The following is a 17,415-nucleotide window of genomic DNA, read 5'->3' on the forward strand; positions in this document are numbered from 1 at the left end:
GCTAGTATGATATCTTTTCCTTTTCTTCTATCTTTCTTAATTAAATGCCTGCATGTATATTAAGAGATTTAAAAATTATTTACCAGATTATGCTATTAAAAAAATATGCTATTCAGTTAATTATTAACATCCCACTTTTTTCGTTGGAATTTGTATTCATTCTATATAGAAATTTTATAAAACACTAAGTTGTTTTTTAAAATTCGTTGTGTAAAAGAAGATGTGGGTTGTTGAAGCAGTGATAATTTAATTAGCTAGATTCATAATTTGTAAACAACCAATCATCATTGTTTTAGACCCGCTTGTTTCTTAATTATTAACAACGATAATGGTGTTTTTATTAAATTATCAACCTTCCTTTCCTTTAGTCTTTTGTTTGAAAAGCTTTGATAATTTATCCAGTACAGTTTAGCATTCATGATTAAGCTCTCCCTAATGCTTTTCTACCTCATTATCATTCCAATTTAACTACCTCTCTTCTACTTCATTACCCACCGATTGGCAGATGCGCATACTCAATATATCAATTAATTACCACTTAGATCTATGATTGAAAATGCTGTGGAGGATTAAAAGGCTATAAAATAAAATAAAAAAAAGAGGAAATGGATAAATTTTCATTTTTAAAAATCTTAATAATTCTTATAAAAATAAATTTATGTTATGTGTATTTTTTTTAATAGTTTGAAGAAAATTAAAAACTGAAATGGCTATTAAATAAAATTTAATTATATATTAAGAAGTGTTGTTTTGTGACTAACGGGATTGGTATGAGTGATAAAGGATTATGTATCATTAAGTAAAGTTGAGTGTTCGATTATTGTGAATGAAAAAAATCTCCGATTGAAGCGTTTTACCTCCAATAACGAGCCTCCTCGATATAGATTCGAGTAGAATTGACCTAATCTAATGGGTTATGAGATATTTGTGGTTTACTTAAAAAAAAATATTGTTTCGTGAGTTTAAAAATTAAAAGTGTTGACTTCATTTAAAAATTTTTCTGAGAAAAATTAAGAAATAAGTAATGCTATATAATATTCCATCTGGTAATGCAATGATTTAAATTTCACAGTCCCTGCATGCATTAGTACTCAGCAGAGAGATCTTCTGAGTCGACAGCAGAGCTGACCTCTCTTTTAAGCGAAGCTACTTTCAAGTATCACCGTCAGAATAAGGATCCCCAATCTCATGTGGGTCTCTCTAAAATCTGTGACATTTTCATTCGTCTTAATGTTGAATGGATCACATTGCCATATTCCCTTGCTTTACGCGATCAAAACCAATGATTTCTGTACAGTCTACTCCACCTGATCTCATCTCCTAAAAGCGCAAAAGAATTGTTGATATATCTTCCTATAGCTTTTGCGCATTGTAGCAAAACTAGGAGATGAAAGAAAATGATAAAGAAAAATAATGGGTAATGTCACGACCCAACCTATGGGCCGGACCGGCACTAGGACCTGGGCCAGCCTAAAGCCCCCGAGGCCCGTAGTAAGCCTAACTGTTCATTAACCCAACTCTAAGGCCCATTTGGGCCCAGTATCAAGAAAACAAACGGACAGAGTCCGGCCATAAAATGGACTTTCCAACGGGGAGTTTTCGACTCACCCGACCTGTAAACACAATAAATACTCAATTGGGGAGCTCAGCTCACCCTCCACATACTCATATCCTCATAATAATAAATGGGAGCTCAGCTCCCTCATCCAATCCATCAAACATGCATATCATTATACGTTTACAGGTCCAACATGATAATAATATTACAGACCATAATCAATAAATACTTCTAACACATGCGGAAATTCTAGGAGTAAATAAAATTACACAAATATTGATAAACAACCTGCGAAGTAGAAAAGCAGGTTAACCCAGAATAAAATATCCTCCTGTGACCTGTAAAAATTTTTGAACAGGAGTGAGCGTTCGACTCAGAGAGTAAAATATCAATTTTAACTATAATCTCTATAACTATCTAAAACTAATGCACCCTGTAGAGTGAAATGCAACATCAACAACATTTTCACATCATAACATCAAAAAGGTAATTTGGAGCACTCACACACCCAGTAGTATCAATCATAACATATGGGAGCTGATCCCCTATACAGCTCTCTTTAATCCAACTCGTGCGTGAATTACTCAAGCTCGGACTTCCACTTAATAACCAAATCGAGGGTCCCAGCGAATTACTCAAGCCGTGACTACCCCTCGAAGGATCGGGTCCCAGCGAATTACTCAAGCCGTGACTACCCCGTCCTATCCATAGTCCACACCACATCACAAGCACGCCAACGCACGCACACTGCTCCAAATTACCACAACAACATCATGGCACTTTAACATTTATCAATGCATCATAAATCGTGCCTAGAGTTTAACTAAATAAATATATGCATATAAGTGATGCATGGGCATGCTGAACATATAATAATATCGAAATTACAATTAAAATTAATATTTTACTCACAGACTTGACGGCAATCACTGTGGGGGCTGGGCGGAGGAAGAAGGCTGTCCCGGCTCACCTGACAATTATATTACAATTATTTAATACAAATGACTCAATACAAATCAAGAAAAGACCCAATACGTCCTAAGTCGTGCCGAAAATTCGGCAGAACCTCCCCTATACCTAGGACCTACCCAACCTGCAAAAGGGCTCAAAACACACTTCTATATCCACAATCCATATATCCACAACTCAATCACATCACACAGCCCCTCCTGGGCCCATCAAATCAATCATTCATCACAATATGTAAAATTTCAATTTAGTCCTTATAATTGATCATTTTTGCAAAAACTGCTCAAATAAGCTCTAAAAATTATAAAACTCTGCCCCGCTGTCCTTAGAAATATTACTAAGCTATTGCAAAAAGAATCGTAATTTTCTAAGCTACCACGAATATTTTATGGATTTTCAATCCTATTTAAGCACTAGAAAATTACGAAAAAGCAAGGTTCGGGTTTACCTTTGCCGATTCCGACTTCGGGAATGCGCTCGGGATGCCTGACAATGGTGGGGTAGCCAAAACCTCGATCCAATTCGGAGACTTTTCCGGTAGCTGGTCTGTCTGGCCGGAAATTCACAGATCCGGACAACTGTCGAATTTCCGCGAATTGAGGATACCTACACGAAGCCCAATAATAATATATAAAAAAATCAGGGGTGTTACATTCTTCCCCCCTTACAGAAAATTCGTCCTCGAATTTTACACAAGGCAGAATAAATCACATGATTATACATTGAACAGATAAGGGTACTTGCTACGCATGTCCCGTTCTAACTCCCAGGTGCACTCTTCCACTGACTGACTCCTCCACAAAACCTTCACCATAGGGATCTGTTTTGATCTTAGTTGTCTCACTTGGTAGTCCACTATGGCTACAGGTTGCTCCTCAAATGTCAAGTTCTCTTTTAGCTCTATTACATCTGGTTATAGTACATGAGAAGGATCTGGAATGTATTTTCTTAGCATGGAGATGTGAAACACGGGATGAACGTGAGAAAGGTTGGGTGGTAGCTCCAACCGGTAGGCAACTGCTCCAACTCTATCCGTAACCTCAAAAGGTCCAATATACTGAGGTGCCAACTTGCCCTTTTTCCAAATCTCATGACTCCCTTCATTGGATAAACCTTCAGGAATACATAGTCGCCCACTGCAAACTCCACATCCCTCCGTCTGGGGTCTGCATAACTCTTACGCCATCTTGAAAGCTGTTTCTGCGTTCTCGATTAAAGGAACTACCTCTGAAGTGTACTGCACTAGGTCTACATCATGCACCTTCGCTTCCCCCATTTCCGTCCAACACAGAGGAGACCTACACTTTCTTCCATATAGTGCCTCATAGGGTGGCATCCCTATGCTGGAGTGATAACTGTTGTAGGCAAACTCCACCAAAGCTAGCTGCTCATCCCATTGACCTCCAAAATCCAAAACACTCATGCGAAGCATGTCTTCCAGTGTTTGGATTGTCCTTTCGGACTGTCCGTCTGTCTGAGGGTGGAAAGCCGTACTGAAGTTCAACTGTGTGCCAAGTGCCTCCTGCAACTTTCTCCAAAACCGAGAAATGAACTGGGGCCCTCTGTCAAATATTATGGAAGCCGGAACTCCATGCAATCTGACTATTTCTCGAATGTAGAGCCGGGCATACTGTGCCACAGAATATGTAGTCTTCACAGGCAAGAAGTGAGCTGATTGGTTAGGCGGTCTACAATTACCCATATCGAATCATATCCTCGCGTGGTACGAGGCAGCCCAGTCACAAAATCCATAGAAATCATTTCCCACTTCCATTCTTGCAACTTTCCTGACGGTCTCTGGTGTTCAAACTTCACCTTCTGACAAGTCAAGCACTTGGACACAAAGTCTGCTATGTCTCTCTTCATGCCATTCCACCAATAGCTATCTTTCACATCATGGTACATCTTGGTGGAACCTGGGTGGACATTGTACAGTGTATAGTGTGCCTCTCGCATGATTTCATCTCTGAGATTGTCTACATCTGGCACACATATCCTAGAACCTTGCACTAGGGTACCATCATTGGCAAATCCAAACTCACCACCTTCACCTTGCTGTACTCTTTCTATGATCTTCATTAATTGTTGGTCTCTGTATTGGGAAACTCTAATTCTATCTCGCAAGTCTGGCCTCACTGAAAAATGAGCCAACAAGACCCCCTCATCTGAAAGATCTAGGATTAAACCTTGATCCATCAACTCATGTACTTCCTGAATCAACGGTCTCTTCTCTGCTGAAATGTGCGCCAAACTGCCAGAAGATTTTCTGCTTAAAGCATCTGCTACTACATTGGCCTTCCCAGGGTGGTACTGGATGGGGCAATCATAGTCTTCCAGAAGCTCCATCCATCTCCTCTGTCTCAAGTTTAAATCCCTCTGTTGGAAGATGTACTTCAAACTCTTATGGTCGGTGTATATCTCGCACACTTCACCATACAGGTAGTGTCTCCAGATTTTTAGTGCGAAGACTACAGCCGCCATTTCCAAATCATGGGTGGGATAGTTCTGCTCATGCCTCTTCAGCTGCCTTGAAGCATAAGCCACTACTTTTCCATTCCGCATCAAAACACACCCTAGGCCAACTCTGGAGGCGTCACAGTACACTGCGTATCCTTCACCGCTCATAGGTAGTTTTAAAACATAGTCTGTGGTTAGACACTCCTTATCCTCATCATTATAACTGACTCTATCGAGCTCTCTTCCTGTTCTTTGCATCTTATCCACTTCCCTTTTCCTATTTTTGGTATTGTTGGTATCATTTCAACCTGCTGTACTTATTCCTTAATTTTAGTCCTATCTCATCCTTACACCTTTTCCTTCAAAGATGTCTATCCCATCATCAAATTTAACTTTCATTTTTTTTCTTAGTCTTATCTTGAATACTAGTTTCATTACTTCAAGAATTCTAACCCTATGATTTACTCCTAACAGCACATTCTTCACCTTATGTAACACTTATAATTACCCATAGAAAAAATTTTTTTTTTCTTGTATCCCCTTTTTTCCAACTTAACTATCAGAACATTATCATTCCCTATCAGCCTTAGTAGGAAATTGCTTATCCTGGATGAATATGAGCCCCATAAACTATAAGTTCCATCCGAACTAACACTTGTAGGAAATATGTGTCATGCCTTAATTCCAAACAAGATACTTCACGTGTTCATTCTCCTTACTATAATCATATATATCGCCCATAGCTTTCTAAACTTCAACCTCAAATTACCCATCAGAACAATTTCATCTATTGAATCTCAACCATAAACAAGACTTCCTCCACTCATAGTTTAAAACAGTTGCAAGCCTTAGTAGCTAACTCAATTTAACTCCTATCATTACTCTGCTCGTCCTTTCATACTTAATACTAGGTATGCACTTCTTGTCATTCTCATATCAGAAATTATGTATGAATTTGTGCCTACTAAACTCTCAATAACTAGGTCTCCTTGACTCGGTTTACATTCCTTATATAACCTTCTAGAACCAAAAGCACAAGCTAAACTTGAAAAGAAAGAAAATATCCTCTTATATTCAACTACACCCGATTGTCATATTATAACGTTTCACCTAAGTTTCTTGGTCTTTCTCTCCAAATTTCATCATCTCCTAGCACAATTATGCTCTACCTATAAGGTATCATCTGCATGAACCCTTTATCGTACCATTTTCCTTCTTGACATAATATTTTATAATTTATTAACTTTACTTATACTCGACCTATGATTCATATCTATCATCGTTTTTATTGTGTCCTTAACTTTTGTTGATTCCTGAAAGATTTCTCTCACTAATAAATTCTTCCAACACTAATTCCACCCTTATCTATGGTCATTAATTTGATCCTTGAACTTTCTAGTGATTTATAACCACCCAAACTTGTCATTTTTTTTTTGTTCTACCCCTACTGTTGTCCTGTCGTTATTGCTTCACTACAAAGTGATTTTGTTGATCACACTAACAATGTTTGCCTGACATTCATAACGAACCTCTAACTACCTTTTCACTATCTCAAAAGTCTAAACTAAGCATATGTATCATTATCTATCATTCTTTTCCTCTCATCATACCTATTTGATCCCTTAGACTGACTTTTATTCAACTTACTGCTTACTAACTTCTCTTTCTCTACCTATTTAGGTAGTCCGCAATACCATCACACACCTTCTAACATTTACTCATTATTATTGTATTCCATACCTCCATCACTTCTCTCACTAATGTGGTCCCATTTTGGGTTTTCCATCCTTGTCATTCTCCTTGCCAAGAATAACACTTAGCCTATCCTATATCTTAACTTTGTTTCTTTTATTATGCACTCTTTAGGTTGTCCTTTCATTTATTTCCTTTGTCTTACCCAAAATAGAACTTGACTATTCTATCCCTGGTTCCATTCTTCTTCCTAACATAATAGCTGTACTTGCTAACTATATCTTTCAGAGTCTCTATCGCGTTATCATATGTCTGTGCTACTCAGATTTAGTCCTTTGACCACTCTAGCTAGTACTTCCACTAGCATTTAGATTATATTGCATCTGCAATCAATTGTCCAAACTTTCATTCTGCACTTTCTCTATCCATTGGTCTTCTATAATTTATCTTTGCTAATTTATTACTCTTGACACTATTATAATTAGATTATACTATTGTTTTGAACGATATGAAGTTAGAAAGGAACTCAGGAAATTGCAGTCATACCTTTATCGTATGATTTCTATTCTTATCCTTTAGTTTACATAATACCCTTACTACCTCGAGAACTGACTCTGCAGTAATTTTATTTATTTGTTATTATTATTATTATTATTATTATTTTCCATGTTTACTCAATTAGCCAAAACTTAAGATTCCGGGCATCCAAACCCGTCATCCAATTCAAAGGATTTACATCCATCGTGATCTGATTATATATTATTCCTATAATGAAACTTGTATCCTCTGCAGGATACCCGAGCCAACTACTCTCTACCACACTCTACAGTCCTATCTGGGGCACTATTTTATTGGTCACCATTATTAATAATAACTTTCGATCCCTTCTGAAAAGATAGGACTATACCCTAACTTGCTGCAACAAAGGTACTACATTTACCACCTTGCCCAAAACCCTGTCAAATTAATGTCTCCTTTATCATATCATAGCTCTGTAAATCATCAATTCATAGTTTCGACCTTCTCTAAGTAGAAGGGTTGTACTTTATTCCATACTGATACACACAAGGTATTCTATTCTCACTAAGTTCTAAGCAAAACGTCTATCGTTCTGCAAAAACCATCCAAAATTCCATACCGAAGACTAGATGGTCTCACTCTATAGGTATCAACTTTACTTTGCAACTAGTCCGAAACCTCAGTCCGATGGCAACTCTTACAGTAACTCTAGCTCATTCTAGGTAATCGAGTCACCGACTCTAGTTACCACCCAATCGTGACCTTTTGATATTCTAGCTCTAGACTCTTAACCAGGAGTTCCCAACTCCTTTGCAGATATAGAACTCTGTTCTGGTATTACTGTACCAAAATAGAGACTGCCTGCAACATCCTCATTATGGAGCACCACGGGGATGCACGCACTCTACACAATAATCTCATGTCAGATCAGTGTCTGCGACTACAGAGCAGACATCGAGAACATTGTATAGTTACTACGATACGTCCTGACAGACTAGGTCTCCTAATTTCTTATCTCTCCTGAATCTTCTATTATCACAAACTTATTCTGACTGGGTCATCTACTGATGACTGCCAGTAGTGGTATCCTCATCCTTATCTAGGGCAACTGTACTTTTAAGACTCACTTTTATGTACTCGTGTCTTACACGAAATGGGCACACCATTTAAACCCATACTGACAAAAATATAACATTTCTTGGAGTACGTATCCTCATGATAGATCTCACATGTCTACTAACTCTATTTCACATTTCTGTGTACTCCACGAAAATCAAGACACTAACTGAGGTATAACGTAGAATCTAGAAACAAAGAATTACAGGAAAAGACGAAACAGAATCCTATACTCCGCATGTGACTCCTAGTAGACTCTTCCCAACACTTAGATAATTTTTCCTATGAATGGAGCCTAAGCTCTGATACCACATTTGTCAAGACCCAACCTATGGGCCGGACCAAGCACTAGGACTGGCCACCCTAAAGCCCCGAGGCCCGTAGTAAGCCTAACTGCTCATTAACCCAACTCTAAGGCCCATTTGGGCCCAGATCAAGAAAACAAGCGGACAGAGTCCGGCCATAAAATGGACTTTCCAACGGGGAGTTTTCGACTCACCCGACCTGTAAACACAATAAATACTCAATTGGGGAGCTCAGCTCACCCTCCACATACTCATATCCTCATAATAATAAATGGGAGCTCAGCTCCCTCATCCAATCCATCAAACATGCATATCATTATACGCCAGTGTCCAACATGATAATAATATTACTGCACATAATCAATAAATACTGCTAACACATGCGGAAATTCTAGGAGTAAATAAAATTACACAAATATTGATAAACAACCTGCGAAGTAGAAAAGCAGGTTAACCCAGAATAAAATATCCTCCTGTGACCTGTAAAAATTTTTGAACAGGAGTGAGCGTTCGACTCAGAGAGTAAAATATCAATTTTAACTATAATCTCTATAACTATCTAAAACTAATGCACCCTGTAGAGTGAAATGAAACATCAACAATATTATCACAACAAAACATCAAAAAGGTAATATGGAGCACTCACACACCCTCTAGTATCAATCATAACATATGGGAGCCGATCCTATCGACTCTCTTTAATCCAACCTGGTGCCAGCGAATTACTCAAGCTCGGACTTCCACTTAATAACCAAATCGAGGGTCCCAGCGAATTACTCAAGCCGTGACTACCCCTCGAAGGATCGGGTCCCAGCGAATTACTCAAGCCGTGACTACCCCGTCCTATCCATAGTCCACACCACATCACAAGCACGCCAACGCACGCACACTGCTCCAAATTACCACAACAACATCATGGCACTTTAACATTTATCAATGCATCATAAATCGTGCCTAGAGTTTAACTAAATAAATATATGCATATAAGTGATGCATGTGCATCTCGAACATATAATAATATCGAAATTACAATTAAAATTAATATTTTACTCACGGACTTGACGCAATCACCGTGGGATTTGGGCGGAGGAAGAAGGTCATTCCGCTCACCTGACAATTATATTACAATTATTTAATACAAATGACTCAATACAAATCAAGAAAAGACCCAATACGTCCTAAGTCGTGCCGAAAATTCGGCAGAACCTCCCCTATACCTAGGACCTACCCAACCTGCAAAAGGGCTCAAAACACACTTCTATATCCACAATCCATATATCCACAACTCAATCACATCACACAGCCCCTCCTGGGCCCATCAAATCAATCATTCATCACAATATGTAAAATTTCAATTTAGTCCTTATAATTGATCATTTTTGCAAAAACTGCTCAAATAAGCTCTAAAAATTATAAAACTCTGCCCCGCTGTCCTTAAAAATATTACTAAGCTATTGCAAAAAGAATCGTAATTTTCTAAGCTACCACGAATATTTTATGGATTTTCAATCCTATTTAAGCACTAGAAAATTACGAAAAAGCAAGGTTCGGGTTTACCTTTGCCGATTCCGACTTCGGGAATGCGCTCGGGATGCCTGACAATGGTGGGGTAGCCAAAACCTCGATCCAATTCGGAGACTTTTCCGGTAGCTGGTCTGTCTGGCCGGAAATTCACAGATCCGGACAACTGTCGAATTTCCGCGAATTGAGGATACCTACACGAAGCCCAATAATAATATATAAAAAAAAATCAGGGGTGTTACAGGTAAATTGGGATTTTTCTTTTTTTGGATAAGGGGGGAAATCGTAAAAGGAAAGAAAATATATATATATTTTTTATATTATAATTGCTTTCTCTTTATTATCTTCCTTTATTTTCCTTCTAATCAAATAAAAGAAAGGAAAATAACAAAGAGATTTTTTTAATTATTTTTATTATTAATACATTTAGAATTATTAATTTATATTATTATATAATTAATGCTTCCTTAAACTCTATTTCTTACCGAACCATTGGCTGAAATGTAAAAGTTCTATGCTTGCCAGCCAGTAGAAGAAAATTTTCAGATTGAGCAAAGAAAATTTGAGGAAATTAATATTATCATTTATTAGTGGCACTTTTCGTCAATTGGATGATCTAACCTCCAACTGAACTGATCAATTGGATGCCATGTCCACAATAGAAACATGCCCGCTTGCACATATTATAGACCCATAGACCCCCAGGGTCTCACTCTTCAAAACGGGCAGGTAAGGTCTCTCTAAGTTCAGTTGTGAAATACGTTCACCAATATATCTCTCCCGAAGCTGTAGGTCACCACCCAGAAAGAAAAATAAAAAAGCTAGCTTATTCTGTCTTCAAAACAGCTGTAGGTCACCAAATCAAAGTTGTGCTCCTAAATCATCACTTGCCTATATATACTACTTATTCACCTCCCTTGTCCTCCATCCTCATTTGAAAATATTTTCACCGTTCTTTTCCCAACGTGGTTTCCAGTTCCACACCCCTCCTTGTTTTCTCGCTTCTCTTCTTGGGTGTTTCTTGGCACGCCAGTCAGGCCCTGGAGCCATTTGCCTGCAACGTAAAAGATGAAGCCACGAGGAACATGCCCTTCTGTCAATTGAAGCTGCCCATACAGGATAGAGTTGGGGACCTTATTGGCAGATTGACATTGTCAGAGAAGTTTGGGTTGCTAGTTAATAATACTGCTGCAGTTTCCCGGCTTGGGATTAACAGGTATGAGTGGTGGTCTGAGGCTCTTCATGGGGTTTCCAATGTGGGTCCAGGGACTAAGTTCGGTGAAGGCTTCCCTGAGGCCACTAGCTTCCCTCAAGTGATCACTACAGCTGCTTCTTTCAATGCTACACTGTGGGAGGCAATTGGACGGGTGAGATTTTCAACTCATACATATAAATATTTATTTATTTATTTGTATAATCTAGAGGTAATATATTATGAGCTATAGATTTCTGTTGTTTTCTTTTAGTTATGGTTTAAGTTTCTTTTTGATATGTGAGCTAGATGGAACAGTTTTCAGTTTTTTTCCTTTGGAAGGAAAGCTAATTAAACTTTTATTTTTTAACTGCAACTTTTTTTCTTGTCATGTAAACCACAACCTGCAGCCTGCATAGTGCCTAGCGTACGTGTGTGTTTTTGTGCAGCTTTCTGTTGCAATTTCATGCTGGGTAATGGTAGATTCAATTATAATTTCTATGTACTTTTAAAGCCATAAATTTCATACATATTATTTTTTATGCAAAATTTCTTACATAATTAGATTATTTACTACTACAAGAATACCTGAAAAAGCAATGTGCCAAACTGTATAAATCAATGGCCTGCAGCAACTTATTATTAATTAATTCCTTAACCTAATTACCATATGTATTGGATAGCCATACAAAGCCAAATTATATATTTTCCTCTTTACAAAGCTTACTTTATCTTTTGGTGATTTAACAAAATTGAAAATTGCTCATTCTCTTATATTAGATTAGATGGTGAAGTAAGGCATGTGTATATACGTAGGTGATGTCAGATGAAGCTAGAGCGATGTATAACGGAGGGATGGCTAGAGTTACATATTGGAGCCCAAACGTCAATATTTTTAGAGACCCAAGATGGCGCCGGGGACAGGAGACTCCCGGTGAAGATCCTTTAGTAGTAGGTACATATGCATCTAGATACGTTAGGGGTCTACAGGAAAACAAAGGTGACCGTTCGAAGGTTGCTGCTTGCTGTAAGCACTTCACTGCTTATGACCTCGATAATTGGAATGGAGTGGATCGCTTTCACTTCAATGCCAAGTTACATTTTCACTGTGGCTCTTCAACTTGTTTGTTTTTTCTTAATGAAATTTTTGAAAAGAAAAGATGGCTTGAGAAACAGGTAAGCAAGCAGGACATGGAGGACACATTTGATGTACCGTTCAAGATGTGTGTGAAGGAGGGAAAGGTAGCGAGTGTGATGTGCTCCTATAACCAGGTAAATGGCATCCCCACTTGTGCTGACCCCAATCTGCTGCGGAAGACTCTTCGCACTCAATGGGTAACAATCTTGCGATTATCATGAATATCATTATAAATTCTGATTTTCATCAAATCAACTCTTGCAATGTTATTCACAGGTATATTGTTTCAGATTGTGATTCAGTTGGTGTTTATTCAATCAGCAACACTATACATCAACTCCTGAAGAAGCTGCTGCTGATGCCATCAAAGCAGGCTAGCCATCTTTCTTGATTAAATTGGATGCCTAATTATTGACTGGGCCACTCACAACTCGGTTAATTTTATACTTGCAGGTTTGGATTTAGACTGTGGTCCATTCCTTGAAATGCATACAGAGGTTGCGGTTAAAAGAGGCCTCCTAAGCGAAGCTGACATAAATGTTGCCTTGCTTAATACGCTAACCATCCAGATGAGGCTAGGGATGTTTGATGGTGAGCCATCAGCACAACCATACGGGAGCCTAGGTCCAAAAGACGTGTGCACCCCGGCTCACCAAGTGCTAGCCATCCAAGCGGCTAGACAAGGCATTGTTCTTTTGAATAATCATGGTCCTCCATTGGCATTATCCACTCGTCGTCATCGCACCATTGCCATAATTGGGCCTAATTCCAATGTTAGTGTTACCATGATTGGGAATTATGCTGGTAAGTTTTAACCACCCTGGATCCCTGGTTCTTAATTTATAGAGAATAAAAAATGGCGGTTCAACATTTTTCATGTCTTTGAGCCCATTAGGTGTTGCTTGTGGTTGTGGACATGCCACGCCACTTCAAGGAATAGAGAGTTACGCCAAGACAATTTACCAACAGGGTTGTGCAGATGTGGCCTGCTTCAGCGACCAACTATTTGGTGGAGCTATTAGTGCTGCCAGCCAGGCCGATGCAACAGTTCTAGTGATGGGGCTTGACCAATCGAGGCAGAGTTTAGAGATCGGCTGGGCTTCTTCTTCCAGGACGCCAACAAGAGCTTGTATCCAAGGTTGCCATAGGCTCTAGTGGTCCAACCATTTTGGTCTTGACGTCTGGTGTGTAAGGGGGACAGTCCGTTACCCCACGAGGATTGGCCAAACCCAGCCAAGCCGTAGGCCAATAAGATGGTGTAAGGGCACGATTGATGAGAATGAGAAGTTTGGCGGACACTTTTATAAATATGGGAAAGTGCAGGGGGGTGTGATGGGTGAGACATACTGATGTCTCCTCCTGCCAGAGGTCACTATGCTCCTAATGCTCTTTAGGGGGGTGAGACTAGTTGGCCACGGGTGAGCACGGTCGGGCACGATCGGGCCCAGCTAGTCTCCGAATTTGGTGTCAAGCTCTCCACCATCCCCGGGGTCACTGGCGCAAGGGCGTGACTCTAAGTGAGCTCCCTACGTACTCATTGTACTAGGCGGCGGGCATCGAGCTCTCGAGAGATAGGGACTCGGTGTCTCCATGAAGAAGGAGCTTCATGGACACTACAAGGCCGAGGGGCTTGTAGTGCGCGTCTCTCCTAGGCCCGAGGTTTCGGTATAAGGCCGACGATGTTGCTCGGTATACGGGCCAATGATGCTACTCGGTATAGGGGAACAAATATTCTATATTGGCTTTGGGTTCAGCCATACGGTCGGATGTTGCTTATTACCTTGCTTTCGGATGATGCATGTTGCTAGGTTTTCGGTAGATGCTGGAGGATGTACACGATGAAGGGCGACATCGTGCTACATGGAATATCAATGCTCGAGGATCGGGCTAGATACTTGAAAGACCCTCGATAAGAACACTTGAGATCCTTTGAAAGGGGGAAACACCCTTGAATACGAGTAGGCTGGCCTAGATTGGGTGGAAGTCTAGGCGCCGCACGGGACTACTGTCCGAGCTAAGAAGTGGACCCGTGACATGGTGGGCCCATTGATGTGTCTTTCCCTATGAATGATCCAAAAATCTCTGCCATCTTATGGGCCGGTTATCTGGCCAAGCAGGTGAAGCTGCCATCGCGGATGTCTTGTTTGGAACAACGAACCCAGGTTTGCTTTTAGTGCGCTTTTTTGGAAATTCCATTGAGCTAATGGTGAGTCACGATTACTTATATGTTTTTTTTTTTTTTTTTCCTTTTTTTTTAGGAGGGAAGCTGCCTATGGCATGGTACCCACAAGATTATATCACAAACCTACCAATGACAGAGATGGCGATGAGGTCAAGCCGATCAAAGGGGTATCCTGGCAGAACATATAGATTTTATAAAGGTAAAGTGGTGTATCCATTTGGGCACGGATTGAGCTACGCAGTCTTTGTTCACACCATAGCTAGCGCACCCGGCATGGTTTCAGTACCCCTCGATGGACACCGGCGCAACTACAGAAACACAACCATTTTAGGGAAGGCAATTAGTGTCACACATAGAAGATGTAACAGGCTCTCATTAGGAATTGAAGTAGATGTGAAAAATGTTGGCTCCAAAGATGGAACTGACACATTGCTAGTCTACTCTAAACCACCGGCAGTACATGTGTGCATGTTACCGCAGGGACACAACAAAGAGTGAAAATCAACGTACATGTGCGCAAGTACCTGAGTGTTGTGGATAGGCTTGGAATCAACACACTCGTCGAGATTAATCATTTTTTTTTTTATCAATAGTGAGAAAGATATTTCATTAATTTAAAAAGTTCTGACTCCCAAGTACAAAAAGAGTCCAAATATAAAATATAACACCTAAATCCACCAAAGTTAGGCCCAATATGTTGCAAGGAACCCAAATTTACATCCGGTTCTTCGACCTAGACAACCTGAACCGACCAGCAGCTGCCAAGACATGCCGCCCTATCGTTTTACTGGCAAAGACGACCCCGAACACCAAGCTAGGCAAAGAAACACAATGAATCTCCCAACAATAAACGCCATAAAAGACTTAAACAACTCATTAAAACCCAAGGAGTACCACTACCACATACGTCTTATATAGCTCAAGAATCTGAAGGTCAAAGAAGAACCCCAAGCCAAAGGAAAGAAGCGCCATCAAAGCATCGCATCATCAGTGGAGGAAGGTGCCATCCTTACTCACAATCCCATCCTCACACTATCACAAGCCAAGGGAAGCACGCCGATGTTTGATTGCATGACCTACTAACAAACGGAAAACGCGGCCATAGAAGGATAGATCCATCACCACAAAACCACAAACCAAACTAACGCAGGTTGTTGAAGGCCCTCTCAAGATAATCCAGACCTGCATATAAGAAAAACCAACCCGTAAACCTATATTCAACTCCATCGGAGATGGGAAGGCAGAACCATGTCCGACGAGGAGAAGGAAAGCCATCCCCCACCGGGAACGGGCAGGGGGCGATCGACAAAAATCTTGGTAAAAAAACGAGACTATTGTTTCAGATGAACTCACCCATACAGAGAGTGTCTCTCTAAACTATTAGAGAGAGAGGGTTTACAATATCTCTCTAAACTACTAAGCATTGCTTCTTTACTCAATCTAAAGGTGATATATATCATAGATGTGATTCTCCATAATGACAGTAGTGGTTCCAGAACCAGAGAATATTTCATATTAACTACTAGTTCATGCTTGGAAAATTGATAATAGCATTTTCTTAGAAATATTTCCTAATAAGATATATTTTTTAATAAAAAGAATATATATTATATGTGATTAGTAATATGTAAATTTATTGTACATATAATTCTTTTATAATAAGAATTTGAAAGTTTTTTAATGAAAAAAAAACTTTAGATAGATTAACTAATAAATAATTAGTAAAATAAATTAAAATAATACTAATCCATTAAGGAAAAATTTAAATTCATAATGATATATTTGAAATTAATATGTAGAAGTAATGGAGTGCATTAATTTAAAATTGTATTTTCTACATTATATGCGCACATTATAATTAAAATATATATATTTTTCTAATTTGAAGTAAAAATTAAATAAAATTTTAAACATTATTAAGTTATAATAATATTTTTTTTTGTTATTTATTAAAAACATATTAAAAATAAAAACATAAAAACATAATATTTTAATACATTATTGTGAAAATTTTGAGGGGTCACCTTGAGATACTCTGCCTCTGCTTTCATCCCATTAGCTAGGTTATTCTTAAATTATTTATTCATACAAGTATTAAACTATCAATTGATTCTATGCAATTATAAATATTTATACTTACGTAAAATTTTGATTTTTTTTAACATCATAATTTCTTTATGAAGTATAACAATGCAAAAGTGCCTCCAACTCTGGAGGAGGGCAAAAACCCACATGCTGCAGAGCTTCCCTCGAAGAACAGCTCTAATAACAAAATCTGCTATATAATTATAGACACCATATTTTGTCCGAACCAATAAGAAATATGCATAATTGTGTTGTTATTTTCACTTTCCTTATAATTTTATTTTCATTTTTTTTTTACATGTTGATTTTATTTTCAATTTTACATGTTAATTCCATTGCCCCGGTTTAATTAAAGTTATTGAATTTCACTTTCATGTATAATCTGATTTTAATATTTAATTTTGAAAAAATAAAAAAATAAATAAAATTATTTCTTAGGATATTTCTTGGTTTAAAAAAAATCAACTTTATTATTTGAAGGGGAAAATATACACTCGTCTACACCTACTTGAGCATCGTCGCATCCTTCTAAAGAGTTCTAAGGCTGATATCTATGTGAGAGCTAGGAGTAGGCTGATCTCTATGGCAAATCTCTATAGGCGAGCTAAGAATTAGGCTGGTCTCTAAGTGAAAGCCAGGAGTAGGCTGATCTCTATGGCTGAACTCTATAGTCGATCTCTA

The 17,415-nt window shown here is 38.7% G+C and overlaps 1 pseudogene; it reads left to right on the top strand.

Moving 5' to 3' along the window:
- Positions 1 to 11,075: 11,075 nt before the first annotated feature.
- LOC110653629 (probable beta-D-xylosidase 2) lies at positions 11,076 to 16,176 on the top strand (annotated as a pseudogene).
- The last annotated feature ends 1,239 nt before the right edge of the window (positions 16,177 to 17,415 follow it).

Source organism: Hevea brasiliensis, chromosome 9, assembly GCF_030052815.1.
Source record: "Hevea brasiliensis isolate MT/VB/25A 57/8 chromosome 9, ASM3005281v1, whole genome shotgun sequence".
NCBI classification, from domain to species: domain Eukaryota; kingdom Viridiplantae; phylum Streptophyta; class Magnoliopsida; order Malpighiales; family Euphorbiaceae; genus Hevea; species Hevea brasiliensis.